At 45.6% G+C, this 12,596-nt stretch overlaps 1 protein-coding gene across 1 annotated transcript in view; it reads right to left on the bottom strand.

Annotated features, from left to right (window-relative positions):
- LOC121158200 (nuclear body protein SP140-like protein) overlaps nucleotides 1-11,912 on the bottom strand; it is a 111,025-nt gene extending 99,113 nt beyond the window's left edge. The window contains exon 1 of the mRNA XM_040982861.1: nucleotides 11,879-11,912. The gene's annotated coding sequence lies outside the window, so the exon portion shown is untranslated. The remainder of the gene's footprint in view (nucleotides 1-11,878) is intronic.
- Between the last annotated feature and the right edge of the window lie 684 nt (nucleotides 11,913-12,596).

Genomic DNA, 12,596 nt, shown 5'->3' with positions numbered 1-12,596 from the left:
CCATTGTTACAATCCAATGTTTGTGGGGAGCGGGGTGAGGAAGCCACTCCCAGGAATAGGAAGGGCCTTCCCAAGATGGCGGCTGGTCCAGGGCCTGGAGGCGGGGTTGGTCTCGCCAGCAGATAAACAGGAAGTCACAGGGATAGGCTGATGCCCTTGCTGTGATTATGTCATTGCTACTGGCCTATCAGGTAGCGCCAAGTGGACCCACAGGGAGAAGTGATTGGTGGAGGATGATATAAAAGCAGCTGCTAAAAGCTATAAGATGGAGGATGAGGAGAAAGACAGGGAGAAGAATGAAAAATGGAATGAGAACAACAGGGCAGCAGAGAGGGGTAGGAAAGCTAAGATCTTTGGGTGGAAAAGCTATGGTGTACAGGGAGAAAAAGCAGAGAGGGGTACAGAAGCAGTAGGACCTACGGAGAGAAAAGTACTGGGACAAGAAAGGGGAAAAGCGGCAGAGAGGAGTACAAAAGCAGCAGAATAAAGCTAAGACCTTTGGGGAAAAAAAGCAGCGGACACAAGGCTATAAAATCAGCCGTTTTTGGCAATAAGGGGTCCAGCTGCGGTTCCGGCTTTTCCCAGACCCTCAAAGTGTGCCTCGTCGTTAGTGTCGCTGCAGGTCAGCGACAAATGTTCTTAACCTTGACTGCTTATCAGGATCACCTGAGGCTGCATGTGAGCCTCAGATCAGTAAATCTTTGAGGAGCTCCAACTCCGTAATCTACAGGTGATCACGCATACTAAGAGCCAGGCACTGGGCAAGGCTGAGGAGGCCTGCTGGCAACAACATCCTCAGATGCACACAGCCAGGAGCCTCGTGGAAGCAGCTGGTGACATTGTTCAGGGAAGGTGCTTAAGCACAGCAACAGAAGGTGGCACAGAATTCCCTGCAATACACTGCGGAGCCTCTCGTGCTGGGTCAGCAGAACACAGGGCCACAGAGTGGAAGCCCTGGAGACAGCGTGGACCTGGCTGTAAGACCTGCAGTGCTCTGGTCAACTTTGGCCACAGCCAGAGGCCGAGGGCCTGGGCACAGACTGAGGGTTCTTGTCAAGAACTCTCAGGTCAAAAGCTGCATGAAGCAGGAGGTTTAAACATGTAAGAGAAAAACATTGAGGGCTCGGCAGTGTGGCCTAGTGGCTAAAGTCTTCGCCTTGAACTCGCCGGGATATGGGCACCAGTTCTAATCCCGGCAGCTCCACTTCCCATCCAGCTCCCTGCTTGTGGCCTGGAAAAGCAGTGGAGGACGCCCAAAATCTTGGACTCTGCACCCATGTGGAATACCCATAAGAGTTTCCAGGTTCCTAGTTCCCGGCTTCAGGTCTGCACAGTACCTGCTGTTGCGCTCACTTGGGGAGTGAATCATCAGACGGAAGATCTTCCTGTCTCTTCTCCTCTCTGCATATCTGACTTTGTAATAAAAATAAGTAAATATCAAAAAAAAACAACTTTGAGAAACAGGGAACATTTGATCTCAGTCTTTCTGTTGAGTCTTTCTTATCTAGAAACAGGGCAAACCAGAGGTACCTTAACTCTTTCTTGAAAAGGCACACCAACAATGACTCATTCCATGTCCGATGAGCTTAAGCTAAACTCATTTTTCTGACTAGCATGAAAAGAAAGTTTGTTTCGTGTATAAAACAACATTTGGAGACTCTAGAGTCTGCATACACAATGTCTCTCTGGCATTTCGCTGAACATGAATAAGTACAGCAGGGGTTTTGTGTAGTAATTAAGATGTTGCATTGCTTATTCGACTACCTGATTTGAGTCTCCACTCAGTTATTGCTTGCAACTTGTTGCTGATGCACACTCTGGGAAACAGTGGGCTATATGTCAAGTGCTTGGGTCCTTGCCACCCTGGAGGAGACCTGGATGGAGTTCCTGGCTCCTGGCTTTGGCCTGGCCCAGCCCGTATACTGTGGGCATTTGGGGAGTGAACCAACAGATGAAAGGGTTCTCTATATTTTTCTGTTTCTTTCTCCCTCTGTCTCTCAAATCAATAAAAATAAAAATGATAACAAAAAGGAAGCTCTCAAATTTGGAACCTTACATAAGAAGGTCCCAGAGATTTTTAAATAGAAAGAGAAAAGAATAGGTGTTAACTTTATAAAAACTGAATGGGCTGTGTAGCATACTGGTTAACCTACAGCCTGCAATGCTAGTGTCCCATATGGGTGTCTGCTGGAGTCCCATTTGCTGCATTTCTACTCCAGCTGCCCGCTGCTGTGCCTAACAAGGCAGCAGAGGATGACCCAAAGCCTGAGTCTCTGCACCCAGCAGGAGACCTGGAAGAGGCTCCTGGCTCCTGCTTCAGCTTGGCCCTTACTTGGTCATTACAACCATTAGGAGAGTGAATTGCTGGGAAAAATGCTCACTCTGTCTCTTTCTGTAATGCCGATTTTCAAAGAAATCTTCTTAAAATGAATAAGCATGCCCAAACTACACATTATAGTACTATATGACTAAACCAATAGAAAACAAATATAATGAAACTTACACAAATGACCCAAAACTTGTCATCAGAATACAAAAATAGTGACTAAAATACTCAAGAAAACAGGTGAAAAGAGGAGAAAATAAGGTTGAAAAATCCTAAGAGAGAATTCGAATCTACAAAAAACAAACAAAACAAAACAAAAAAACCAACCTCAAAGGAAATGTAGACAAGTAGACAAGAAAAGCACAGTTTCTAAAATAAATTCAACGTAAGGCTCAAGCAGAATCACCAATACACAGAAAAGACACAACTGGTGAATTAAGAGAGATAGGAGCCAGGAAGTGGGCATTAACAGAGAAACAAAATAGGTCTAGAGTTTTCTTAATAGTGAGGTGTCAATGGGGTTTCATTTTTGGCACTGAACCACTGTAATGTCAGATAGCAAAACGAATCTGGAATCAAAACGTTTTGCGCTTCCTGTATTATTTCTGCAAGGTTTCCGTAAATACAAAATTTATCCCAGGGCCAGCACTGTGGGACAGTGGGTTAAACTGACACCTGCAGTGCTGGTGTCCCATGTGGGTGCTGGCACAAGTCCCAGCTATTCCACTTCTGATACAACTTTCTGCTGATGTACATGTGAAAACAGCAGTTTTGCAACTGTGTGGGAGACCTAGAAGAAGCCAGAAGAAGTTCCTGGTTTTGGCCTAACCTAGCCCTGGCCGTTGCTGCGCTTTGGCAATTGAACCAGCAGACAAAAGTTCTCTCTCTCTCTCTCTCACTCTTGCTCTCTCTCCTCCATGTCTCTCTAACTTTGCCTTTCAAATAAATATCATCTTTTCTAGTCCCAAATAAAAAATAATATTATAAGTGAGAAACAGCAGAAAGAAGCCAAACTACATATTGGAAATATTGAACGCTAACTGTAAAACTTCTTTCATCTGAGAAAACCTTCTTTTAAAAGAAAACTAACAGCAGGCAACACCATTGTTCATGCAATAGTAAAAAAAAACTTTTATTCTTTTTTTTTTCAGGTTGGTTTTCTTTTTTTTTTTAATTTTTTTTTTGTTATTAACATTGTATTATGTGATACAGTTTTATAGGCACTGGGGATTCCTCCCACCTCTCCCATACCCCTCTCCCCATAGTGGATTCCTCCACCTTGCTGCATAACCACAGTTCAAGTGCAGTTGAGATTCCTTCATTGGAAGCATATACCTAGCATAAAGTCCAGCGTCTTATTGTCCAGATAAGTTCAGTGGCCTCTTGGGGAGACCTTCTCTGGTCTGAAGGTAGAGCTAACAGAGTAAAGATCCGCTCAGTTAAAAGCCCCAACGAAACCTCAGTATCAATATACAACATTATGGAATTAATTGACATAGTATTGAGTAAACAATATGTTAAAAATAATGCAAGTTCCATTCTTCAAAACATCTGGGTTGAGACAGTATCAATGACAGGTTCAAAAAATCACAAACAACCAAACAAAAATTACAGGTTAAATCAAGGCAAACATGTGGTATCTAACCTTTTGGGATTCGCTCATTTCCCTTAGCATTATAGTTTCCAGTTGGGCCCATTTAGCCACAAAGAACTGCATTTTGTTTTTTTAAATAGCTGAGTAGTATTCCATGGAGTAGATGAACCAAAGCTTTCTTATCCAATCTTCTGCTGATGGGCATTTCAGTTGCTTCCATGTTTTTGCAATTACTGATTGAGCTGCTATGAACATAGGGATGCATGTTGGTTTGTCGTGAAACAGGTATTTTGGATATATTCCTAGGAGTGCTATTGCTGGGTCATATGGTATGCAGATTTTGAGTTGTTTGAGTGTTCTCCAGACTGATTTCCATAAAGGCTGTACCAATTTGCAGCTCCACCAGCAGTGGAGTAGGGTTCCCTTTTCCCCGCATCCTCGCCAACAAGTGTCGTTTATGTGGGCCAATCTTACTGGTGTTATCAATGTCTTAATTTGGATTTCCCTTATTGCCAGGGAACTGGAGCATTTTTTCATATGTTTGTTTGCCATTTGGACTTGTTCCTTTGTGAAATGTTTGCCCATTTCCCGTGCCCATTTCTTGAGTAGCTTGTATGTTTTGGTTTTTTGGTTGTTTTGAAGTTCTTTGTATATCCTGGAAATTAGCCCCCTATGGCCTATATAGTGTGCAAAGATCTTCTCCCACTCTGTGGGTTGCTTTTTTACTTTGTGGATTGTTTCCCTTGCTGTACAGAAGCTTCTTAGTTTGATGAGGTCCCATTTGTTTATTCTGTTCTCAACTGCTATTGCTTTTGGCGTCCTTCTTAGAAATTCAGGACCTACTCCTAGGTCTTGCAGGGTATTTCCTACATTTTCTTGCAAGAGTTTGAAGGTTTCTGGATGTAGGTTTAGGTCTTTTATCCATGTAGATTGGATCTTAGTGTATGGTGATAGATGTGGGTCTATCTTTTTGTTTTTACAAGTTATCAGCCAGTTGTCCCAACAACATTTACTAAAGAGGCCTTCCCATTTGCTTGGACTGTCATTGGTCTTTTTGTCAAAGATTAATTGGCTGTATCTGTGCGGGTTCCCTTTTGGTGCTTCTATTCTATTTCATTGATCTTCCTTTCTATCTTTGTGCCAGTACCAGGCTGTTTTGATAACCACTGCTGTATAGTAGGTCAAGAGGTCCAGAATTGTGATTCCCCCTGCTAACTTCTTATTCTTCAGGATGGTTCTAGCTATTCGTGGTTTTTTGTGCTTCCAGGTGAACTTTTGAATCATTGTATCCAGTTCCGTGAAGAATGTTTTGGACAATTTGATTGGAATTGCGTTGAAAATATATATTGCTTGTGGTAGTATAGACATTTTAATGATATTGATTTTGCCTATCCAGGAGCATGGGATGTTATTCCATCTGTTGAGGTCTTGTTCAATTTCTCTTTTGAATAGTTTGTAGTTTTCTTCGAATAGGTCTCCTACACTTTTGGTTAGATTTATTCCCAGATACTTCATACTTCTCTCTGTTGTTTTGAATGGTATCCTGTTGGTTAGATCTTCTTCCATCTTGGTATTATTTGCATACACTATCGCTGTTGATTTTTGTTCATTCATTTTGTACCCTGCCACTCTACCAAACTCTCATATAAGTTCTAGCAGTCTCTGTATTGAGTCTCATGGTTCTTCTATGTAAAGGATCATGTCATCTGCGAATAGTGAAAGCTTGACTTCTTCATTTCCCATTTGGATTCCTTTGATTTCTTTGTCTTGTCTTATGGCCTCTGCAAGCACTTCTAGGACTATGTTGAATAGCAGTGGTGATAGCGGGCATCCTTGTCTTGTTCCAGATCTCAGTGGGAAGGGTTCTAGCTTTTCTCCATTCAGTATGATACTGGCGTTGGGTTTTTCATAAATTGCTTTGATTATGTTGTGGATTTTTCCATCTATGCCTACCTTGGCTAGAGTTTTTAGCATGAAGAGGTGTTGGATTTTGTCGAAAGCTTTTTCTGCATCTATTGAAACTATTATGTGGTTCTTGTTTTGCAGTTTTTGGATGTGGTTTATAACATTTATGGATTTCTGTATGTTGAACCATCCCTGCATTCCAGGGATGAATCCTACTTGATCTGGATGAATGATCTGTCTGATGATTTTTTTGAATTCTATTGGCTAGGATTTTGTTGAGAATTTTAGCATCAATGTTCATGAGAGAAATAGGTCTGTAGTTTTCCTTCTCTGACAGTTCTCTGTCTGGTTTTGGGATTAAGGTGATGTTGGCTTCATAGAATGAGTTTGGAAGGGTTGCTTCCTTCTCTATTGTTTTGAAGAGCTTGTAGAGGATTGGGGTTAGTTCTGTTCGGAATGTTTTGTAGAATTCTGTAGTGAAGCCGTCTGGGCCTGGGCTTTTTTTCATTGGGAGATCCTTGATGACTGCTTCAATCTCTGCCTTGGTTATGGGTTTATTTAATTCTTCAGTTGCCTCTGGACTAAGTTTTGGTAAGTGGTGGGAGTCCAAGAACTTTTCCATTTCTTGGTGATCCTCAAATTTGTTGGAGTACAGTTCTTTGTAGTAATTTCTAATTATTTTCTTAATGGTTGCAGTGTCTGTTGTTATGTTGCCTTTTTCATCTTTAATGCTGTTGATTCTCACTTTCTCTTGTTTTTTGGGTTTTTTTTTTTTTTTTTTTTTGGTCAATTGGGCCAGTGGAGTGTCTATTTTGTTTATTTTCTCAAAAAAACAAATTTTTGATTTGTTGATTTTATGTATAGTTTTTTTGATTTCTATTTGGTTTATCTCCTCCCTTGTTTTGATGATTTCTTGTTTCCTATTGTGTGGGGGGCTCTTCTGCTACTGTTTTTCCAGATCCTGGAGGTGTGTGGTTAGTTCCTGTATTTGGCGTCTTTCTTGGGCCTTGACATAGGCTCCGATTGCGATGAATTTACCTCGTGGCACTGCTTTGGCGGTGTCCCACATGTTTTGGAATGTTGTATGAGTTTTCATTGGTTTCCATAAATTTTTTTATCTCATCTTTAATTTCTTCTCTGACCCATTGTTCGTTTAATAGCATATTGTTCAACTTCCAAGAGTGTCTATATTTCCTGGGGAGTTTTGAGTTGTTGATTTCCAGTTTCATCCCATGGTGGTCTGAGAGGGTACATGGTATGATACTAATGTTTTGGAAGTTATTTAGATTCGATTTGTGTCCTATCATGTGGTCGATTCTGGAGAAGGTGCCATGCACCGCTGAGAAGAATGTATAGTCTGTGGCCTTAGGATAAAAAGTTCTATATATGTCTACTAAGTCCAGTTGTTCTATTGTTTGTGTGAGCTCTGTTGTTTCTTTGTTGAGTTTTTGTTTCGTAGACCGGTCCATTGATGTTAAAGGCGTGTTGAGATTGCCTACAAGAATTGTGTGGGTATCTATGTCTTCCCTTAAGTCTGTAAGTAATTGCTTTACGTAACTAGGCGCATTGAGATTTGGTGCATAAACATTAATGATGGTGATTGCTTCTTGATGATCATTCCTTTCACCAGTATAAAATGGCCTTCCTTGTCTCTTTTGATGTTAGTTAGATTGAAATCTATCTTGTCTGAAATTAGGACAGCTACCCCCGCTTTTTTTTCTCGTCCATTGGCGTGAAATATCTTTTTCCATCCCTTCACTTTCAGTTTCTTTGCATCTTTTCTGGTTAGATGTGAACCCGTGTGTTGAGGGGTCGTCAGGCGCTTTCCTGTAGAGATTGGAGCCTGCAGGTGTGGTGTTGCAGGGCGTGGGAATTTTCAAGGCACCTTTGGTGCATCCTCAGTGCCTGGGACTGTAGGGCACCACCTTGGGGACCCTGTGGATTCCAGGCACACTCTGGGCACCTCTTCTACAGGTGTGGCACCCCAGGGCGTGGAGGGATGAAGGCGCTCTCTGGGTGTGCCCCCTGCACGGGAATCCACAGGACGTGGAAGGTTTTATGTGCTTTCTCCATGCGTTCCCTGTGCCAGGGACTGCAGGGTTTTTCAGAGCCCACCTGGTGTGTCGCCCACACACGGGACTGTGGGTGAGGCACTTTCTGGGCGTGGTTCTTGTGCAGTGATTCCACCACATGTGGCGTGTGGGTGTTCAGAGCCCTCCTGGTGTGACTCCCTCACACAGGACTGCAGTGGAGGAGTGACCCAGGCGCCCTGTTAAAGTGACTTCACGGCTGGTTCGTACAGTGCCAGTGTGGTGCAGGAGTTTTCAGAGCTCTCCTGGTAGGTCGCCTACGCTCAGAACTGCAGGGTGAGAGGCAAGGAGTGGGCAAGTCACTCTATGGGAGTGGCTCCTGCGTGCCAGGGTCACACAGCACTACACGTCCCAGTGCTCAGAGCCCTCCTGGTGTAGCCCCTGTGCTGCAGAGGCAGCTTCTGCAGGCGGGACCACCCAGCCTGGCGCGGTGTTCAGAGCCCTCCTGGTGTGTCACCCACCCACAGGGTATCAGGGTGTGGGGGATTCTAGACCCTCTCTGGTAGTTTCTGCGCACTGAGATGCACTGGCCCACACAGCGCGGGAATATTTGGGGTGCTTTCTTTGTGCCTTCTCAGCACCCAGGACTACTGTGCGCCACTTCCAAGGCACAGATTCGGCAGTTTCAAGGCGCTTGCCCTGTGTTCTCAGAGGCCAGAACCTCTGCAGGAAGGGAGGGTAAAAGGAGCACCCAAGAGGCTTGGGCTTTGTGCCTGCCCCTGGAAGGCGGGCTCCAGAAGCTGTTAAACCTTTCCTGGCTCACCCGAATCTCAGGCTGTTGCAGTCTGTCTCTGCTGCTGTTGAAGACATTTGCCAATGACGATCCCTTCAGGTTTCCGTGTCTCTGGGTCGGCTGCGTCTCCTCTTGGCTGCCCTTAAAGGTGATTCAGCAGGTCTGGAGCAGGACGCCGTCTTCCCTGCCTTTTGTTTTGTTTTGTTCTCGTTGTTCTTCCGAGTTGTGTGGATCTTTTCGGCTCCACACTGTCCAGGGAACTTCACGTACCTCTCCCTGCAGTTCTTTGCTGTTCCTCTTTGCTGCTTCTGTAGCGTTCTATCCCTCTCTCACTGGGCTCTCACTCACAGCCTTCCTCCTATGTCGGCCATCTTCTTCTAAACTTTTATTCTTTAACGTAAAAATCCTTTCAGGATTGGGACCAAGAGGCAAGCCACTGCCATCACTGTTTCTATACCATAGAATACCAGGCTCATGAAGAGTTTTTTCATACTACACAATTCCCATATATTACTAAAAAAAACCTGCACCCAATAAGTCCCTACTTTGTGTTGCCTCTGCTGACCTGGCAAGAGGGCAGCGCTGGCAAGCAGTGTGCAGACGGGTGGCACCCCCAGGTGAAACAAGCACCTAAGAAGAATCTTCCAACTGCCCAGATGGGAGATGATTCACTTTCAGCCAAGGCAGTTACATGAGAGCCAGCTTCCGGGCAAGCACGGGCGAGGTGGGCTGTGAGGCCACGGTAGCATGCCAAACAACAAAGGGGCAGAGAAGACAAGCTTGCACAGGGACGGAGGGTAGCCCAAGGTGCTGAAGGCCTCCCAACAACCTAAACAAAGCAGGAATGTGAACTCTAGGCTGAGAAACAAACACACGGTGGCTGACATGATGGCTTCATGGGTGATTCACGGAACTATAGCACTGAGCTCAGAAACACTCCTACAAGAATATACATTTAAAGAACCAAACCCTAATGAGTATTAAATATGGCCATGACTACTGCGAAGATAAAGGATGAGGAAAGCGTACTTCTGCTTTTCAGAATATCAAGCAAATCCTCCCACGTCCTGAACAGGAGGCCAAATGCCGAAACTGAATGACACAGGCAAAGAATGAATCAGCGAGAGGAGATTTGAGTGGTTGTTAAACACACACAAATTCCCCAGCTGCCCGAAAACACAAATGGAAACAAGAAGTCACATGTTACCAGTCGCAAAGTTTGGCCAAGTGGGGAGAGATGGCTTCCCTCATTTGCTCTTACTAAAAACACTGACCCAGCCAGTAAATGTTCTAACCTTGCCTCAAGACTTGTTTTTGCTGGGGCCCAGCACAGTGGCCTAGTGGCTAAATCCTTGCCTTGCATGTGCCAGGATCCCATAATGGCAGCTGTTCTAATCCTGGCAGCCGCACTTCCCATCCAGCACCCTACTGGTGGCCTGGGAAAGCTGTTGAGCATGGCCCAAAGCCTTGGGACCCTGCGCCACATGTGGGAGACCTGGAAGACCCGAGAGAGAGGCCTGCAAGACCCGCGTGGGAGACCCATTGCTGCCACTTGGGGAGTGAACCAGCAGATGAAAGATTATTTTCTCTGTATCTCTTTATCTCTATAAATCTGCCTTTCCACTAAAACTAAGTAAATCTTTTTTTTAAAAGATTTATTTTATTTTTTTTGGAAAGGCAGATATACAGAGAAGAGAGACAGAGAGGAAGATCTTCCATCCAATGATTCACTCCCCAAGTGAGCACAACGGCCGATGCTATGCCGGTCCGAAGCCAGGAGCCTCTTCCGAGTCTGCCACGTGGGTGCAGGGTCCCAAAGCCTTGGGCCGTCCTCTGCTGCTTTCCCGGGCCACAGGCAGGGAGCTGGAAGGGAAGCGGGGCTGCCGGGTTTAGAACCGGCACCCATATGGGATTCTGGGCGTGCAAGGCCAGGACCTTAACTACTTGCGCCACGGCGCCGGGCCCCAAAACTAAGTAAATCTTTGAAACAAACAAAAAGACCTGTTATTGGTTTTTGACATAAGATAAATACTTGTCTACATGCGATATTGGTTTTTGACATAAGATAAATACTTGTCACACAGCGAGAGAGAAGCACAACCATCACTATGGCTTGTTGATCAAAGTGAACAACCGAGAGTCTAGATTTCATCCACAGGTACTCGTTTGACAATAAGGATGTATAAATCCTATGCAAGCAACGTCATGTAGCTGTTAGAAAGAGTGAGGTAGAGCTACACATAAACACAAAGACTGCTAAGATTTCCACTGCTAAAATAATTGAAAATGAAAAATGCAGACCCTATACCCATAGTCTAGTCCCATTTATTACTGATGGAGAATATGTAAATTTTATCAGTGGACTGCAAAAGTTCATTGGAATTTCATGCATAGTTTTTTCCTAACCTGTATTAGCAGTGAATTTCCGGGAGACACCTGTACATACAGATTTCAAATAGTTTCTGCATCAAAAAAACCCAAACTTTATTTTTTCATTCCATTTTTTGAAGCACCCTCAATATTTGCAAAGCCAATTATTTATGTTAAGTGCACAGATACGGAAGGCACATCCAAGACATCGCAGGACTTGAGAATGGAAGGAGCGACAGCATTACTTTCTCTTGTCTACCTCTGTGTCATTGGAAATTTTATGAACAAAATCATGTTTCTTCGTGAAAAATTAAATCAAAACGACGAGGCCATGTTATTTCTGAGCCCACTACAGGAAAAGAGACGATTTCTGTGACTATGTCAGAAGTGCCACTCATCTGGAAGTTAAGAGTGAAAATAAAGCCCCTGAGCCTGCACCAGCCTTTGATGCCCACGGGCCCCTCTCTTCCAGAGAAAAGCTCAGACCCGAGTCAGTCCAGGGCTGGTCCTGCCGCCAGGGTGAGACCCACCACGCCCTAAGCTGGAAAATGGGCAAAGCGCTTCCTCCCATGTTTGCTATTTTCTAAGCTTCCTTGATGGCCGTGACCTGCGTGAAGGAGCAGGCAGGGACCCTAGAGAAAGTTCGGAGGCCGCGAGGAAATCAGTCCTGCACCCGTCACCCGGACAGCAGTGTCTGCTGGCCAGCTGGCCAGAGCAGTAGAAGCTGCTGAATGAGAAAGTCACACATTCTCCAGCTGTGTTCACAGCGCACTGCCCCTGCTAGTTTCGAAACGGCCCAGCTGCCCCACACAGCCCATTCCCGCACTCCGGGCGCACTCCGGGCACTTAAGCCCACCTACCTGATCTCCTGGGAATCTGCACTAGTCCCCAGGAAACACAGAAGCTGAGGACACTGGAGCTGCTCTGCGGACTGACAGACAGCTAAGGAAGTGGCTAAGAACTCTCCTGGTAGAGCTGTTGCTGTCCCCTCCTGCCAACAGCCTGCTCCACTTCTGATTCCCCCAGGCTCCCTGCCTGTGCCCTGCCTGTGCCCTGCCCCAGCAGGAAGCTCCCCCCCCCCCCCGCAATCGCCCCTCCCCCCCCCTCCCGACTGCAGAGGGGCCTGGCTGGGAAGCCAGCAGGCTCCACCCAAACGGGGAAAATAGAAGTGAAACTACAACTTGAGAGCTAAACAAGCTGTCTCCTCACTGCTGCCCTCAGAGGTGGCTGTCATCACCTGGAGGACAGGAAAGGGGGATCCCGGGGCCAGCAGCACCAGCTCCAGGGAGTCCACTTTTGCATACCAAGTCAGAAAGATAAAATGCCTTGAACCCAAGTTGTCCTCAGCTGCTTCTGCCTTGCAGGAGCGGGGCACAGTCCACACAGAGAAGGGAGGTGCTGACTGCCCATCTGCCCCTTTGTGGGGCAGGGTGGCTGGAGGAAAGCAGAAATGTCAGCCCTTCTCACAGGCCCACGTAAAGCCCAGGCTGCACCAAGAGTGTTGCTGATGGGCAGGCCCGGGTGTGGAAAGCACAGGATGCCCAGTGCTGGGCACTCCACCAGCATGCCTTGTGATCA

Source organism: Ochotona curzoniae, unplaced genomic scaffold, assembly GCF_017591425.1.
Source record: "Ochotona curzoniae isolate NIBS_2020 unplaced genomic scaffold, NIBS_Ocur_1.0 contig_3643, whole genome shotgun sequence".
NCBI lineage: Eukaryota > Metazoa > Chordata > Mammalia > Lagomorpha > Ochotonidae > Ochotona > Ochotona curzoniae.
Note: the sequence above shows the minus strand (reverse complement) of the source record. Positions and strands in the feature narration are given on the sequence as shown.